We start from the raw sequence: 19,732 nt of genomic DNA on the forward strand, positions 1-19,732 counted from the left end.
TCACGACATTTTTCTTGTGCCAATTTCAAATTATATTTCCTAAACCGCGCGCAGCATTTTACCACTATAGATCACGGTCGTTTTATGTCCACCAGCATCTCATAACACCACCTGGGCGGTTGTCGGCCCGTTTAAGGAAGTAGATATCAAAGAAAAAAACATTCATCCCTTAGTGACGTAAACGTAGTACGCTCCGGCAAACGAACTTTCAACACACCGGCTCGCAAATGTAGTGTAAGCCTCGAAACAATGTTTTCATGTTTGGATGATTGCAAGCCGCCATAAAAAAAAATATTTACTGTGGCACAGGGTCACTAGGCCTGTGCTTCCTCTGCACGGCATCCAGGCCATCGTGTAGCAGATAACCCTTCGCTGTGAAAACGAATATCTGCATTAACTAAGTATATCTCGCTATACAGCGGCTCACAGGGGGCGGTTTAAGCGGCATGGTCGCTGTTCTATATAGACACCACGTGCTGAAGTTCTCCATGCTGACAGCAGCAAACGACTACTATAGCCTAGCGAGCGGAGAAGGCAAATCTTGTAGGAAACGTAACACGTTTCCTTTAACCATCCTATATTTCCAGGTAAGAGTTTCCACGCTCTGCAAAGGTAGAATACACAACCGTCCGCGACTGTGCAGCGAAAGCTCATGAAATGCGCGTTCTAACGCTGCCGTGGACTGGGCATGCAGGTATCGCTAACCAAGTTCAAGCATGCCATAAAATATTCGTGCCGTCTGTTGACGTTCAGAGTGCCGTCTCATTCTCGTCGTATACAGTACAAGCAGCTGGCGTCGGTAACACTTGTACGGAGGCGAAACAGATGCAACGCCATCTGGCCAGTGGACCGCGAGTGTGACTGTTACTACGGGACCTCAATCCTTGCAAAAAAAAGAAAAAGCGTTTCTCCCCAAACCGAGGACGTCCTCACCCAAGAGCGCTTTGGGATGCCACATGGGAAATGGCGGCGTTGGGAGCAGCTGATGCAAGGACCACGACGGAATGAACTGCGTTGATTACACTCGGAGCTGTGGCAGCAAATAATTGGAGCGCGCATTTATCTACACGACCTTAACAATAACCGTATACATAATATTATTTGCACACCATAGTTGTATTTATCGAAGAATAGCGAGTTGGTCGAAGTTCCTCACTGAAGAGCTCGTGTTTGTCTTTCTTTCGCTAGCCCCCCTTTCTTTTTATCGCGCTGCCAAAATCACACCGTTAGATTTGTCTATAGAATACGCTTTCCTCTCGTAAGAATACGCTCGTGATGAGCGCCAGAACCAAGGCTGCCCTCATCCAATCAGGCTGTGCAACCGCTCGCTGCATGCGGGCATTATGCATGCAGAATACGAACCTGTCCGATATAGGTGTTCCTCAACGCGGCCCTCTAGGGCCATTTTTTTTAATGTACAAATGAACGACATCGCGCACATGTAGTCCATGATATATTATAAGTATTGTTCGCAGACGACACCAGTCTTTTTCTGAATGGCTCCTCAGAAGAAGAGCTCGTGAATAGAGGTAATGCTGCTTCAAGGACGATAGTCTCTTGGTCTAGGTGCAAATGTATTGTCAGGAAATACGAAAAAGATTAAAGGAGTAATTTATCGCCCCGGTCGGCAAGAAGTTCATGCTACGCCAAACACTGACGCTAAATATTGCAGTTATCTAACTTGCCAGTAACTTTAACATCTCGGGGTATAATCTTTCATGAGTACATGGGGTGGACCGACCACATCAAGTACGCTGCATCAAGAGCTGTCGCGCGTTGGTTTCTTGTGAAAATGTCGCTATGAATTCCAACCTAACTAGCCTAGACTCATCATCTACCATGGGATATTCCAATCTCCTCTCAATTACTGTCACCTGGTATGGGCAACCTCATCTAAAACCAACATTGATATGCTTCTAGTTATGTAAAAACAGAAAAGAGCAATGAGGCTTATAGCTGGAGTCGGTTGCAGAACTCATACGTATAACATTTTTCTTACGTACAATGTTCTAAGTTTGGGTATTCTGCTTCAATACAGATCATTATATTCCCTCATATTTTTCTCTGCCAAGTCTCTCTGAACATGCTAAGATCCCTCCAAAATTACACGCATACATCAGTGTATTTCTACGAGAAAAACAAATAAATGTTTAGTTCCGCGTGTAAGAATAAACTGTGATGGAGAGACCCTACAAAACGTATGGCCTACAGCGTTAAAATGGTATGACGCCTTCCACCATGTTTACACTTTGTTCTTGCGCTTCCTTTAAGCAAAACTTTTATTAAAACTATCAAGCAACCCTGTTTCCTAACACATTATTTCTTTGGATTTCTCTTGCGATCAATATTATTGTAGCAGCTCTTCCATTCTACAATATTTCATATTGCATCTCGCGTCCTTTTCGAAATGTTATTTGGCCATTGCCGGCTGGCATAAATTGTGTCTGCGAGCCGCTCATGCACAATATGTGCCTGTATTTGCTTTCTGGTTGCGATGTTCGCGTACAGAAAAAAAAAACAGCTCTCAAGGAGCAGTAGTTTAATGAGTAAATGGAGGGCTTTTGTTTTGTTGCACACATTACAAGACTCCGCGGCTGCTTCAGGCGCTTCATCCACTACAGTTCGAGATCTGAGGTTGGCAGCTAGGCCTATGTTGTCTAGCGCTGAGGCTGTCGTCTCCCCGCAGGGGGTAGCGGCGGCTTGACTCGTCAATAACTTGGGTGTTGATTTCTGACGTGGAATCGACTGCCCGTGCGAATACAGGCGAAACCGATATGTTTGGCAGCCGGGTAAAGGGCATCGTGGGGTGTCTTCCTCGCACTACGAGGGTGCCGCAGGGGCAGGCCGCGCACTGTCGCAGTGACAAATCCATGTATATGTGACACGTGGTGACCATACCTCGACCTCGCAAGACACTGTGCGAGTCCCCGAGCAATGGCAGCGTTAAGTCGTCTGCTTGAAACTGCGTACGGACCCGCGATTGAATAATTAAAAATTCGGAGCACACGGTTCGCGAGGCGCCGCCGACTCTGCCGTTTGAACTGTTTCGGAACGTACTATGTATGCATGCACTGGTTTTTGCCGGCGGGTAAAAAAAACCTGACGGCCAAGAAAAATGACGGGGTTTACACGGTATGTTGCTTCTCGCGCCAACGCGCGATGCGTATTGCGGTAGGCCTTCAAGAGCTTGCACAAAGTTCCTTCCAAAGTGCAGGCTGCTGTGGCTTTCCGGAGCGCTCAATTTAATGTTTGCGCCAGCCTCTCTGCAAGCCCATTGCTGCTTGGGTAAGGTTAAAATGTTATGAGCAACATGCTCTTTCATGAATGTTTTAATACCCGACGACTTGAACTGTGCTCCGCCGTCGCTCACAGCTGTTTCTGCGGGCCGTAGCGAGCACGCACCTCTTGCAACCTCTGTATTTGTGCTTCAGCCGATTCCATGCGCGAACAGGCAACTGATAACATGCTATTGCTAAATGGGTCGGTAACGAAGATGTGCAGGCATGTGCATGATTTAGTGGGCCATAACAACGCGTGCAGCTGTGACTTTTGAGACATGTCGTTCTGGTCTTGGAACCGCGCGCAATGCGCTTTAAACTGACAGCCACCATACGAAGCACAGCTGCGTAGCTTTTCCACTCAGAATTTTTCGAATAGCGATCGACAGCTATGAATGAAGAAGAAGCGCGAGAAGAAAAAGGTAACATTTAGAGGTCAAGTGCGCTTACCAACTTAAATCTAGAGCGAACTTGCACAACGAAGGAAAGCTTGGGAAGTGCCTGTCGTTCGTCAGCGTGGGTGCGAGGTGCACAATGGCTTCATATACGCAATGCACGATAAACGAGGAGAACAACAATGAGACAGGGACACACGTCTCTATATTTAAATTGCTCTCGTTTACTGCGCGCTGCGAATATGAACTCGAGACGTAATGACTCGACAAAACCGCTACACTTGCGGGATGTCAGGCTCGCTTCGTGCAATGAAACTATGAGTGGCAACGTAGAGAAAACAGCGTTAAAGGACAGGATGAAGAGAAGGACACCGATCAGAGCGCTGAGATTCGAATCGCAAGTTATCGCTGAAGCTAGCAGGTTTCCCATTAAAGCTTTTGACTAGCATCGCTGAAAGCCTCGCAGCCGGCCTTAAAAGAAAGCAATCGGCAGCCGCTCAAAATGAGAATCACTCCATGCAAATGACTGTGGTTATCCCACATGTGTACCAGGTGGCGCATGATCTCAAAAAATGATTGTCAGCAGTGCTGGCGTTAGGATGTTGTGAGTGCCCGAAATAAGTGAGGTAGCCGTTGCCAACAAGTCAATCGGGTGACCGAGAACAAGAAAAGTTGTAAAAAGCAGCACAGGCAGAGGTTTGTGTTTGACTGTTGTGACTGTGTAGTCTCTACGTCGGTCAAACGGGGTAGTGCATCAACGACCGCATGCGCGAACACACAAAGTTCAAAAACAAGCTAGAGATTGTCACTCCATTGCAATGAATGCGGCTGCTAGCCGTCTTTTAAAGATGTGAACTTCTTGTCAAAATACCAGGATGAACGCGCACGCCTTACTTCTGAAGCCCTTCCAATCCATAATAGCGGCGACGCATGTGTCAGCCTGCCGTCCATTTCGCTCCTTTCGAAGGAGATCTTTGCAATCTCATTGATTACGCTTTATTTGACCCGCCCATGGTGAATTTGTTGTTTCGTTTAGTTAGCTGGAGCTCGACGTCGTAAACATGCTTGCTCTGCTGTGACAAACATTTGGCATATATGTGCTCGTTGTCATCCTTTCTCAAGTGTCTATGGCCGAAAATATCAATCATCGTTTTCAATTCCCCTAGAACCGCAATAGAAAACCACGGACGTACTTGAGACCAGCTTTGAACTCGCGCTGCCTAACCATGCCCTCGTAGAAGTGGCCGCCTCGGCGTTTCGCTCAACTCCAGTGGTGGCGCTGACGGCTGAAGGATCACTGCCCTGCCCGACCACTGCACGTTGCCTCTTCTCGTTAACAAAGCTGAGACATGTGCATTCAATTTAAGGTCGCTCGAGGTTTGTTCACTTATTCAAAGGAATTGAGCCTCCCTTCGTAGGATATAGCCAATCAGTGACCACTTCGTCAGATGGTTATACTTGCTCGATGTGTCTGGCGTAGTTCTATCTTCCGACGCTTGCCTTGTTGCCGTTGACCTTCGCATTCTGGCAGGAATCGCCTAGCGGTGCACCTTTGCAACTTCTCCCGTTGGTCTTGCGTTGGTGGTTACAACCTGGTCGCTGGATATGTGACGTTCAAGGGCAGCAGGACGGCTTTCAACAGAAGGTATCTTCAATTTCTCTGCACTTTCTGGAGCAGTTCTCCAGAGTGCCGCGCGCGGTACTGCACGAGTTGACGTCGCGCGACTGCACCGCGACGCCTGACTGTTTCGTGGCCTTTGTAAATTGAAGAGAAAAGCGCAACGAATCGCGCTTTGCAGTCTTCTGTTGCGGGTGGTTAAGGAGCTTTTTTTTTTCCTGTAGCGTAAATAGTACGAAGACATAGAAGAGAAACAGAGACACAAACAGGCGCTATGTCTTCTATGTCCATGTGCTATTTACGCTACAGGAAAAAAAAAACTGGAAAATATTAACACTAGCAAGCACAAATATCTCGCGGGTGGTTAAGGCTTTTCGAGAAAGACGCATAAAGTTGGGTGCTATTTTTCTTTATTACTATAATTGCTATCGCGGTAGTCTACGTCGTTAACAGAATATTGGTCATGGATGCTTCTTGCTTTTCTGACGCATTCCATTTGTAAAACCGTACACAACTGCGAACGATTCAGCGTGTTACAAGTGTTGACAACCACGCAGGCAGCCAACTTGTAACCTTGCCTCCTTATGTCGGCTGCAGTGACAGTTGTAACAACAGCGTGCGATATATACGCCCGCTTGCGGCCAATCACCTAGCGCTGCGCCACGCTGGTTCTACTATACCGAGAGCTTGCACGACACTCGCACATCGAAAGTAGCGAGTGCAGGAGAAGTGAGAACAACGTGCTGAAGTGGTCTTGCGAAGGGTGCAAGTAAGAGAGCGTGGCGCAGATGGTGCGCCCTGCACTGTCGTATTGAATTAGCGAATTGGCGAACATTCAAACCTCGTCATATACGCTTCTCCCTCCATGGGCGTTTCCTTATGTCGTAGGAGCAGGAACGAGCTCGGTTCCGATATTGCCTGGATTAATGAGCGTTGGAATTTGAAGGTGAATACCGCAAGTTAGGTTCAATTGCAAAATTAAAAGGGAAAAAAATAAACGAGCTGCATAAAAGTGTGACAGCTTCCAACTTTGTCATACAAACAAAGCTCAAAGGCTGTAATAAAAAGGATAGGTGACGAATTTTTTTATCAGTCTCCTTAAACTCAAGCTATTAGAAACAACGTATGTCCGCCTCGCCTCGGAAAAAAAAAAAGAAACAGCACATTCGCTGTATGACTTTTTGAACGTGCACTGTTCACAAAATAATCTCTATATAGTCTTAAAACAAGAAGACCACTCTGTATTGCTTGACAGCGAGTATGAGTTGCTGCTGATACCACGTCATTACTCGTCTCTTAATTAAAGGTCGCAATTACCAATTTTTATGCTCGAAAATTAAGGGCTAGATATGTCGCTATGCGTGCCCAACTTCCTATTCGTATTCGCAAGTGTGTGAATCCCCAGTGTTGTCCGCTACAGCAGGTGCGCTATAACGTAAACTATTCCAAACTTTTCTATTCCAATTCTGCAATCAGCCCTCCGCGATTGGTCAAAAAGTTTTTGGGCCACCCCTACTTCACTTGTCAGTCACGCGACCTCCGGCAAAGCGCGATAGCTCCCTATCTGATATGACGGGTACACTTTAATTATGCATGATTGGACTGAACAAAATAAAAATTGTTATTTCTGATTCGATGCCTTTTCGCCATTAGCCCTCGGCTATTGGTCAAAAGTTTTCGGGCTGCACCCACTTCACCTGCCTGTCACGCGACGTCACAAAAGCGCGAAAATTCACCGCGTCAAAGTGACGTGTACGCGTTAAAAATGCAATAATATGCCGAACAAAACTGAATTTTTCTCTGAATAGCCGCAGGCTGCCCCATTCCGAAATGAATAAAAAATGGCTACCGCCAATCGCACAGGCACTGGCTACTAGCACCGGCCGGAGAGCATGGGTTTATTTGCGTGCAATAAAACTTTATGCGCGGTCGTGTAACGTTTTCGAGCACTGTCGGCACGTTTACGACCTAACTCAGCCAACTTTTTTTTGCTGAGGATCGTTTTAAGCGGCATTCTTAACCTTCCATTGCATGCCGCCGCGATTTTCGACGAGCCACCGCAAGCTAAGTAAGGAAAAGCGGACCAATCGCAGACGCCGGCACCACCCTCGTCATCCGGTTATCGGTTTTCAGTGCACTGGCTCGGCCCCATCAAATCCCTCTCCACTTGAGCGTGCTCCTCGCCTCTTATCAACCAATTAGATAAGACAAGCCGCTCAGTGCAGGCAATGTTATTCGTTTTTAAAGCAAACGAAAGTGACCTCCTATAAACGAGGAGAGCGTTTCATTGGTCTGCTTAAACAACCCTGCGGGTCACCGCCCCATGCTTGCGTCGGTGGGTACGCAAACTTGTGGTCAGGAGAATGGAATAAAAACATATTGGAATAGTTCTAGGTTATAAGGGCCCAGCTCTATGTCATCCGCATAAATCGGCCCTAGGACCATCGGTTTCACTTTGAGGCCGTTATACGGCTGTTAGATAAATCAAAATCTAACTGCCTACTTTCTAGTTGCAGTTCTATTTTCTTAACAAAAAGCGCTTACGACAATGGAGACGGAAGGAATCCTCGCTTCAGTCCACTGTGAATTTCCACTTCTTTGCATTTCCGGCCTTTCCATCTGATGTGTGCTGGGTTGTTCCTGCATAACTTCCTCACCAGCTCTACTAATTCGGCATGGCACAGTACTTCCCAGCCTACAAGTTGTCGTGAGTTCCCTTAATATTTAGATAATGTCAATCGGACAGGTCTACTCTCAGCCATTGAAGTCTCGATTCTCTGAGTTCGTAAAATTTTATTATCATCTAAGCATCTGCATAGTCTAAACTCAATAGGGAGTTTTCCCAATATATAAGTTTTTTTCAGCCAATTCCACATCTTTATTTTCATGACTTGCACTGCCCTTGATGTATATCACCGACATTACAGTCATTACCACTTGTCATGGCGCTCTTTGGCCAAACCTGGTCCTTGCGCCACAAAACACCACACATCATCATCATCAACATTACAGTCATTATCTATACGGGCTCATCTTATCCTTATTTGCCTTTATAAATTAGCTACTTCCTGATTTCGTACAATTCAATCGCTTTTTTTATCACTGGATTGATGGCACTAGCCAGCTCTGCCTTTCTCTTTGGGCCCAGCTGTTTGATTAGCTGTATCGGGATTTGTACGGGTCCATATGCCGTGCTGTTATGGACATTTTCTTCTTATTTCTATGCCAAATTTTGTGCTCTCCAACTTTTATATTGCTGGATCTGTTTGAACCTGGACTACAATTTCTTTCTTGTCACGTATATTACTCTTAACCTCTCTCATGTTCCACAACACATCGTCTCCTACGAAGATTTTACCGTCTTCGTTAGGGAGTTTTAGATTAGGGGACGCAAGCTGGTTGCGTACGCAAGAACTAGGAGTCATGGTACTGCGCATGCGCAGACCTCTGCGTCTGGGTGTGCACACACGCAGTACCGTCGCCTATAGTTCTTGCGTACGCAAACCACTTGCGTCCCCTAATCTAAAACTTTCTACCGCTGATGATGATGATGATGATTTGAGATTTTTATGGCGTAGCAGCCGTGCAGACTATAATGCGCCAAGAACACTCATGTTCTTTCTACCGCGTACAAATTTCCCGCACATATTAAACCACCAGAGGGCCCTCTGAGAGAGAGAGAGAGAGAGAGAAGCAAAGGAAAGACAGGATGGTTAACCAGATTAATCTCGGTTTGTCTACCCTGTATGAGGGAAGAGGGAGAGGGATGCGAAAGATGAGACAAACACAAAAATAAAAGACAGAGAAAAGAAACAATACAGAACTTTCTCTGTCGTCGCTGTCACACAGTCTGCAAAGGCGTCACACGGACATACACAATGTCAATTGCCCGCTGTACATAGCAGGTCACAAGGTGCACAGTCACAACTTGTCACGTGGTGACCTCTGGGTTGTGCAAGGTGCCTGTGGTCCCGAGATACGGTGTGAACACGTCATGACCCTTTTTGTGAATCGCAAGTGCGCTTCTCTACTGAACAGTTAACCAACTGTAATAGTGGCACGAGTCATCGTTCAAATGAAGACGAAGTGCTCGCTACAAATGTTTGGGGTTTGTATCTTGCACATGGTTTGATCCAGACCGCAACGTCTGCATTTTACACGTCAGCAAACTCAGCGCCTAGGCGCTATTCTCAAAAAAGTGACTAAGCCGCCGCTAGCTGCGCAGACTGCCTCGCAGGAAAGCTACCTCTATACCATTATGAAAAGATACCATTCCGAAATTCAAACTCCCGTGATACCTTATCTGCGATTATCACACAAATTTTGTTGTCTGCCGCTGCAAATAATTCTTTAACAAATAACTCTCTTTATTTCTACTGCTCTTGTTGGATCAATTAGTTGAAAGCCTTGACTAAAACGATTTGCCATGTAACTATTTATTTATTTATTCATTTATTTATTTGTTTATTTATTTATTTAGCACATAAGTCGCAGGCTTCCAGTGCTGCCTAGACTGAGGAGAGGAACAAATCATTTACCAAAGTGAGGTATTCAGTAGTTGTATTCTAGTTATCACGGTAACACTGACTGCAAAAAAAAAACATAGTTTAACAATAATAAAATATGACAGGCAACCATAAACACTGATGATAACTTTGTAGCAATGACCATAACAATACTATAAGAAGGGACACGGAACCATAAGCATCACATTATATAGGTAGAATATAGACCGACAGAAGCTATATAGGGTTGGAATACGTGACTTGTTAAATACGAAGATATATGTTAAGCAAACGGAGTGTCTCATTGTATATATATATTTTGAAAGCCCGAGAGAGGCAGCTGACTGCTCAACGGATGCGTCGCACACACTTTCAGGATGTGTTGGCATTCTTGAAGGCCTTCTTTCTGCCTACCCCACTTTTTTTTCTTCCTGCAAACCCACTGCCTTCCCGTCTCCCACATGCAGCCTTTGTGACGCAACGCTAATATACCACTGTGGTGTGCCTGAGTGAACATCATTTCCGATCGCGCACACTTCTTTTTTGCTTTGCTGTGTGCGGGTAGCAACGTAAATGCAGCTTCCATTCGGCGTAAATTTCTTCAGAGGTGTTCAAATTGTGAAATTTTCGAATTGAATGCAAATATTGAAAAATGTGGTTTTCTACATCGAATGGAATGCCAAATATTTTACTGCTTCTCAAACAATAATAATAAAAAAGCGAAACCAATGAAACGGGGAGATGGAAAGTGGAACAAAATGTTTTCTTTTTTTTTTCGCTTCCTTCTATACTCCGAACACTATTTGACATGCCTTTCAATTTCCAATTGTGCAAGAAACAGGAGTTGACCCTAAGTTACTGCATAGTTTCCTGATAACGAACACACCAAGTAACGAGTGGACCATGCCCAACGGACATTTTCCGCGGGAGTGTGACTCCAAAATATCATAGTCTACTCTGTCACGAACAAATATCGGAAGATATAGATGATGAAAATTCTTTGACACAGGATATTCGAAACGTATTCTTCATTTTATTATGTGTATTTATTTTCTTTAACACGAACGCCCAATATCTTCTTAAAACTTCAGTTAGATGAAGCTGCGTGCAGCACCGAATTCAAGCTCACCCCCAAACAGCACCGATTTCCGTCGCGCCACGTTGACAGATTCGCCGGCGCCCGTTCCATCCACGGACGTCACGCTCGTCCGCTTAGAACCCACGCCACTCGTCGCCTCGGTCGCTGTCATTGACGAAAGGAAAGCGAGCAATAAAGTGAAAGAACACGTCCTGTTAAAAAAAAACAAAAAAAAAGCAATGCCGCTGCATGTCGGACGCTTATCCGCAGAATGTGTTACGGACGGAGGCCTGTAGAACTTGCCGGGAGCCACCGTATTCGGAATGAAATGCCCGTAAATTTTAAACAACCGTAAATCTTTCTTCTGTCGTTGAAGAAAGCTAGGCTCGAGCCGCCGGAAGTCAGAGGAATCAGTAGCGAGGGGGGGGGGGGGAAGGGCGCAACTTATTCTGAATACCTGGGGATACTTAACGCGTATCCAATGCACGGCACACGCGGGCGTTCTTTCACGTCGCGCCCACCAAAATGCGGCAGCTACGGCCGGGATTTGACCCGCGACCTCCAGGCTAAGCAGCACAACGCCATAGCTAGCCCACCATATATATATATATATATATATATATATATATATATATATATATATATATATGTGTGTGTGTGTGTGTGTGTGTGTGTGTGTGTGTGTGTGTGTGTGTGTGTGTGTGTGTGTGTGTGTTTGAAGAGATATGCAGATCTAACACACATCTTGGAATCATCTACGTGAAGCGAAGCTTTCATGAAGCGCTTAATGAAGTGCTATAAGTTTGCCTAATTCATTCCTGGCTTTTTGGCGCAAGGTAAGCTGGCGCGCCCATGCCACGCAGTGTGGCACACGCCGCGGCAGTCGTCTCAGAGAGGTAGTTCGCGTTGGCACGATAGAAGCGTATGCGCTGTATTAGCCTAACTAATGGTTGGATGGCATCGGTCAGCTGTGCTGCAGGGGTTACAGAAGTTTGATCGCACCACCGAACACGTAATTTTTTTTGTTTAAGTGCGAACTACTGGGCCAGACAGCAGCAGCAACGAGCAAGCCGCCACGGTTAGGAAAGTCCGGGAGCGTTCCGTGCACACGCTGCATCGTGACTGGCGACGAGGAAGCGGCAGGGCGTTTTTTTTATCTCATCGGCAGCGCTCGGCCAGCAGCACGCATTTTCGCCGTATCCCGACGGGAGCCGACTTTGTTCACCGAACGCACACTTGAGAACTGCCCGATATCACTGCGCAAGCGCACCGTCGCGTGACTTTTCCCCTACTTTGCGGGCTTTCGTTGCAACCCCGGAAAAAAAAGGCTACGTGAGATATAACTTAAAGGAAACAACTCAGTCGGTGGCTTCTGAAGATGCTCTACGTATCTGCGTATCATATTTGGGGTCCTCAGCCAATAATTAATTAGTTGGGTAAATAAACTGAATTACTTAGTGAGTTATGGTGACAACAAAAAAAATTGTCTGAGTTACTATAGGCTACTGTGAATTGTATGCGTTCGGTTCAATTCGCTTCCGATGTGCCTTTCATTTTTAAAGTCTTGGCTCAAGTTATGGGGGACACCCTGTATACGGTGTTAAAAGCATATACAAAAACAAGAAGCCCCTGTGAATTCTCCTTCGTGCAAGCCAGCACTTTGAGATGGTTACTGCGTTGGCCAAGTTGCGCATCAACAATTATGAACAGCGAGCGCGCGCACCTTCTTGGTTGAAAAGAGAGAAGTCCACGGGACGCGCGCGTCGCCGAAATTTAGTGCGCATCTTCGTTGCAATGCGGCGCTTTGGCGCGTGTCTGCAGTGTCGAGCCCGTCTGGTGTTGTGGTTCAACGCATTTTAGTGCTGAATAACATGTTTCGCTTACTCTGCAACGTCCACCGTGGTGGCTGAGGGACGCGCATACGACTATACTAAAAAATTTGCACCGCGTCTGTCGCGGTAATGCACCATTTTGCTATGCTCGCCCGTGAAAGTTTCGTTTTCACCGATTTCCACAGAGCGTGGAAACTGCATCACTGGCATTGTTGCCATTGTTGTTATTGTTGCAGCGCATAGCGCTGCTGCGTTTAAAACGCCACGCTTTGGTCCTCCGCGATACACGCGCAAAGTGGCACGTCTCCTTACAGAGTTTTTAGAAACAAGGGACCCAAAGTTAGGGGACGCTGACGGCCGACTATACAAAATGACGTTAAAGGTATTAAGAAGAAACGCAAGCGGAATTAGCTACTTTCACAGGCGAAGTCATTTGTGGGTGCTTTCCTAAAAGTGACGCATGTCTCCTTCACCACTTTAATAGAACTTAAGTGACCCACCGTGGCTGCTTAGTGGCTATGATTGTCGGCTGCTAAGCATGAGGTCGAGAGATCGACTCCTGGCCACGGCGGCCGCATTTCGATGGGGGCGAAAGGACCCGTGTACTTACATTTAGGTGCACGTTAAAGAACCCCAGGCGGTCCAAATTTCGGGAGTCCCCCACTACAGCGTGCTTGTAATTAAATTGTGGAATGGCGCGTAAAACCCCAGCACTTAATTTAACTAGAACTGAAGTGGCGCAGTGTTTGAACACCTTGCTCGCAGGCTAAAAGCTCTTTTTTCTTTTCAGCTGCCTTTCCATGACTCGTGGGATTTGGGGGGCGCCTTAGGATAGAAAGTGCTAGCGAGCCAGCGAATACGTATAGATAAGGTCACAAAAAAAAAATGTCTTTGCCAATTATTTTTTTTCTCTCGTAAAAAGACAAGCCAGCATTGTGTGCGGAACTACGAATGTGGAGACCCGTGAACACAATGCCGCAACCTAAATGACAGAAAGCTTGCGCATGGTGAGTGGCGTACAAGAGAAAGAGAGCGTAAAAAGTCAAACCGCAAAAGACGTATGTCTGCAGTGATTATCTTTCTATACAGAAAGAAGTCATCATCATCATCATCATCATCATCATCATCATCATCATCATCATCATCAGCCTAGTTACGCCCACTGCAGGGCAAAGGCCTCTCCCATACTTCTCCAACTACCCCGGTCATGTACTAATTGTGGCCATGTTGTCCCTGCAAACGTCTTAATGTCATCCGCCCACCTAACTTTCTGCCGCCCCCTGCTACGCATCCCTTCCCTTGGAATCCAGTCCGTAACCCTTAGTGACCATCGGTTATCTTCCCTCCTCATTACATGTCCGGCCCATGTCCATTTCTTTTTCTTGATTTCAACTAAGATGTCGTTTACCCGCGTTTGTTGCCTCACCCAATCTGCTCTTTTCTTATCCCTTAATGTCACACCCATCATTCTTCTTTCCATAGCTCGTTGCGTCGTCCTCAATTTCAGCAGAACCCTTTTCGTAAGTCTCCAGGTTTCTGCCCCATATGTGAGTACTGGTAACACACAGCTGTTATACACTTTCCTTTTGAGGGATAGTGGCATCCTGCTGTTCATGATTTGAGAATGCCTGCCAAACGCACCCCAGCCCATTCTTATTCTTCTGGTTATTTCAGTCTCATGATCCGGATCCGTGGTCACTACCTGCCCTAAGTAGATGTAGTCCCTTACCCCTTCCAGTGCTTCGCTACCTATCGTAAACTGCTGTTCTCTTCCGAGCCTGTTAAACATTACTTTAGTTTTCTGCAGATTAATTTTCAGACCCACCCTTCTGCTTTGCCTCTCCAGGTCAGTGAGCATGCATTGCAATTGGTCTCCTGAGTTACTAAGCAAGGCAATATCATCAGCGAATCGCAAGTTGCTAAGGTATTCTCCATCAACTTTTATCCCCAATTCTTCCCACTTCAGGCCTCTGAATACCTCCTGTAAACATGCTGTGAATAGCATTGGAGATATCGTATCTCCCTGTCTGACGCCTTTCTTTATAGGGATTTTGTTGCTTTCTTTGTGGAGGACTACGGTGGCTGTGGAGCCGCTATAGATATCTTCCAGTATCTTTACATATGGCTCATCTACACCCTGATTCCGTAATGCCTCCATGACTGCTGAGGTTTCGACTGAATCAAACGCTTTCTCGTAATCAATGAAAGCTATATATAACGGTTGGTTATATTCTGCACATTTCTCTATCACTTGATTGATAGTGTGAATATGGTCTATTGTTGAGTAGCCTTTACGGAATCCTGCCTGGTCCTTTGGTTGACAGAAGTCTAAGGTGTTCCTGATTCTATTTGCGATTACCTTAGTAAATACTTTGTAGGAAACGGACAGTAAGCTTATCGGTCTATAATTTTTCAAGTCTTTGGCGTCCCCTTTCTTATGGATTAGGATTATGTTAGCGTTCTTCCAAGATTCCGGTACGCTCGAGGTTATGAGGCATTGCGTATACAGGGTGGCCAGTTTCTCTAGAACAATCTGACCACCATCCTTCAACAAATCTGCTGTTACCTGATCCTCCCCAGCTGCCTTCCCCCTTTGCATAGCTCCTAAGGCTTTCTTTACTTCTTCTGGCGTTACCTGTGGGATTTCGAATTCCTCTAGGCTATTCTCTCTTCCACTATCGTCGTGGGTGCCACTGGTACTGTATAAATCTCTATAGAACTCCTCAGCCACTTGAACTATCTCATCCATATTAGTAACGATATTGCCGGCTTTGTCTCTTAACGCACACATCTGATTCTTGCCTATTCCTAGTTTCTTCTTCACTGTTTTTAGGCTTCCTCCGTTCCTGAGAGCCTGTTCAATTCTATCCATATTATAGTTCCTGATGTCCGCTGTCTTACGCTTGTTGATTAACTTAGAAAGTTCTGCCAGTTCTATTCTAGCTGTAGGGTTAGAGGCTTTCATACATTGGCGTTTCTTGATCAGATCTTTCGTCTCCTGCGATAGCTTACTGGTTTCCTGTCTAACGGAGTTACCACCGACTTCTATTGCGCACTCCTTAATGGTTCCCATGAGATAGTCGTTCATTGCTTCAACACTAAGGTCCTCTTCCTGAGCTAAAGCCGAATACCTGTTCTGTAGCTTGATCTGGAATTCCTCTAGTTTCCCTCTTACCGCTAACTCATTGATTGGCTTCTTGTGTACCAGTTTCTTCCGTTCCCTCCTCAAGTCTAGGCTAATTCGAGTTCTTACCATCCTATGGTCACTGCAGCGTACCTTGCCGAGTACGTCTACATCTTGTATGATGCCAGGGTTCGCGCAGAGTATGAAGTCGATTTCATTTCTAGTCTCACCATTCGGGCTCCTCCACGTCCACTTTCGACTAACCCGCTTGCGGAAAAAGGTGTTCATTATCCGCATATTATTCTGTTCTGCAAACTCTACTAATAATTCTCCTCTTCTATTCCTAGAGCCTATGCCACATTCCCCCACTGACTTGTCTCCAGCCTGCTTCTTGCCTACCCTGGCATTGAAGTCGCCCATCAGTATAGTGTATTTTGTTTTGACTTTACCCATCGCCGATTCCACGTCTTCATAAAAGCTTTCGACTTCCTGGTCATCATGACTGCATGTAGGGGCATAGACTTGTACCACCTTCAATTTGTACCTCTTATTAAGTTTCACAACAAGACCTGCCACCCTCTCGTTAATGCTATAGAATTCCTGTATGTTACCAGCTATTTCCTTATTAATCAGGAATCCGACTCCTAGTTCTCGTCTCTCCGCTAAGCCCCGGTAACACAGTACATGCCCGCTTTTTAGCACTGTATATGCTTCTTTTGTCCTCCTAACCTCACTGAGCCCTATTATATCCCATTTACTACCCTCTAATTCCTCCAATAACACTGCTAGACTCGCCTCACTAGATAGCGTTCTAACGTTAAACGTTGCCAGGTTCAGATTCCAATGGCGGCCTGTCCGGAGCCAGGTATTCTTAGCACCCTCTGCAGCGTTACAGATCTGACCGCCGCCGTGGTCAGTTGCTTCGCGGCTGCTGGGGACTGAGGGCCGGGGTTTGATTGTTGTATTCATATAGGAGGTTGTGGCCAAGTACTGCACCAGGGTGGCCAATCCTGCTCTGGTGAGAGAGTGCGTTACCGGTTCTGGTCACCGGGATCAGGCCGCACTCCAGGCCTGTTTGTGCAATTTTCTCAACACACGGTTTTTTTTTTTGTATTTCCCGGTGGAGAATTGCGCGGAACCGGGATTTGAATCACGGTCCTCTTGCACTGGAGACGGATACTCTACCGTCCCCGCAGGAGTTAAATTAAAAATTGAATTATGGTGTTTTGCGTGACAAAACCACTTTCTGATTATGCACGCCGTAGTGGAGGACTCCGAAAATTTCGACCACCTGGGGTTCTTTAACGTGCACCTAATTCTAAGTACACGGGTGTTTTCGCATTTCGCCCCCATCGAAATGCGGCCGCCGTGGCCGGGGTCCGATCCCGCGACCTCGTGCTCAGCAGTCTAACACCATGACCACTGAGCAACCACGGCGGGTCCCGCAGGAGTTCTACGCCTCATTAAACCTACAGTGGTGCCCTATTTGATCAGTCAAGGTGGACCAATCTGAGCTCGGTTATACCGCATGGATGGAACTCGGCTAGAGAACCTGGTATTTATGACCTGCACATGTGTGGCCACACATAATTGAGGATATATAATTTTTTTTTTTTAGGAGGGTTTCCGTACAGTGATAAAAGGAAGGAAAATACATTAAAAAAAAAGGAAAAAAAAGGAACATAAAATGTGATTTGAACTCGTGATCCTTCAATGTTGCCCGGAAAGGTAGCTCAGTCGGTTGGTTCGTCAAGCCAACGGTTATTTTCAAGCGCCAAAGCTCCTGCTCCGAGCCTCATACTTATGTGGAAAGGGACTGATGTTGTCCGCGGCAGTGATCGCCAGATGTATGCCGAATAACTTCCTGTCATTCAATAAGAATGTCTCTCTTTCATGCAGCCTACCCAATTCGCGCTGTTTCGGTTTAGACAAAACAATTTATCATTCGAGGCGCACTTGCCAAGTTTGCCTCCAATTAAAACTGCCTGCGATGCCTATAGTGCAGCTCTTATCTCACTCAACATACACAGTTCTATATACGTGCATCCGGTGCAATGCTTTCCGTTGTATCAGCAATTTCAATGTCATGGCCGATCATGTAATCAAAAGTAGCTGTTTACTATTTACAATATCCAGAATTGATCAAACGTGAAGTTGTCACCGGCATTCTGAGTGGTTGGAAGGCATAATTTCTTTGAAAGATGGCCGCCAGAGGAGCAGCGTGAACTCGAAGTATGTAGCGTAAAACATTATCTGATTGGCATGAACGTCTAATACACTGTCGCTATCTCTTTGTTTCCCGTTTCCCAGAGAGTTTCATATGCCATATATAGTATAGAGGCCACTGCTGAGAAATTGGCTTTCGTTCTTCGTTGCGTCTTCCTGGAAGTTGCGTGCTCGCTTCAGATTCAATGACGAAATATGTTGCGCGATAGCTGCATGTGCGCGGCTGCTACTGCTAATGTTACAGTCCGTTTTCCGATGTTGCCGTTGCGTAGGATGCGCGCACAGTTAGGAACAACGCGAGATCTGCTTTTTCGCAGCCTAATAGAGCTGCTATTTGTTTTGTTCTGTTTATTTATTAACTAGCCCTAAGACCCAAAGAAATCGAGACTCTGGGTTAGCGCGAAAGCAAGAGGAAGGTTTGTATTGGTGCGTCGTGAGCAACTCTCTGATGTCACCATGTGCGACTTCCTGAGTTGGCATGTGATGAAACGGGATCATTGTATCCTCTTGCCACGGCATTGTGGCAGCAGACCCCGCGCACAGTTATGGGAATGGTTTACAATTAACATAACCTGCTCCACGAACCTAATGGCGTGCCGAGTGGTTGTGACTGTAGTACATGTTTAACGCCGCCAGGACGAAAAAATAAATAGTAGACATGAATGTAACGTACTGTAAGAAAATGTGAACAATGTGTCACTTATTTAATGTATTGACGGCAAAGAAAAAAACCAAGGATTTTATTATTAGTACCTGGGACGCTCTTCTGTACGCCTTCCTTGTCAGGTGAAGGGTCAGGCTTTTCTTCTGGTGGCTTCACCGGTGCTGTATCTTCCGCTTGAGCGGCAACTGCAATGGTGTTCAAGGCAGCGAGTCACACCAGACGACTTGCTTGTTTCAACATAAGCTGACCGTGAGCAGAGCGAGTGATTTCCGATAGTCGTTACTATTTTTCTATTCAGGCAATATGTTTTGAAATTGATCTATCACCCAATGAAGCTTTCGAATTTGTGGGATTTAGGCATGGCGGCTTCAAAGGAGCATTGTTGACAGAGCAGGGAAACTATTCTGAAAGCGGAAATAGCGTGCGTCAAGCTGTTATGCGCTCTTCCCTTATCGTGTGGGGAAAGGCGCGCGGCAAACTACTGAAATGATTGAAATTGCCCACTAAAGCAACGCCCTCAAGTACGACTAGACTTGTGCGTAACGAATTACCTGTAAAATTTACGTTTTCGGGTAATCTTGTAATTTGACGATTGCTTTATTGACTCGGTGAAACTAATTATTCTTCAATTACTTGTTTTTTTTAGTAGTCAATTACACATAACTAGTTACATTTCTGGCGAAACAAGCTATAACAGGGGACGCAGCATTGAGCGATGAAATTTGGCGGCAACGACGGCGTGCAAAGGGATGAGAACATGTGCATGTGGTGTAATGAGCATCCCATATATATATATATATATATATATATATATATATATATATATATATATATATATATATATATATATATATATATCCGCCTTCACGGGCGGTGAGAGCTGCTACTCAACTCTTTATTTGCTTAGCGCCGTCCATGCCATTCCTGATATCGACTGAGCTTCTTGACCGTTAACAGCATACGTTTCTGTATTTTACCATTAACGTAGCCTGGCTCCGGACAGGCCGCCATT

This window comes from Dermacentor variabilis, chromosome 1 (genome assembly GCF_050947875.1).
Source record: "Dermacentor variabilis isolate Ectoservices chromosome 1, ASM5094787v1, whole genome shotgun sequence".
In the NCBI taxonomy this organism is placed as follows: Eukaryota; Metazoa; Arthropoda; class Arachnida; order Ixodida; family Ixodidae; genus Dermacentor; species Dermacentor variabilis.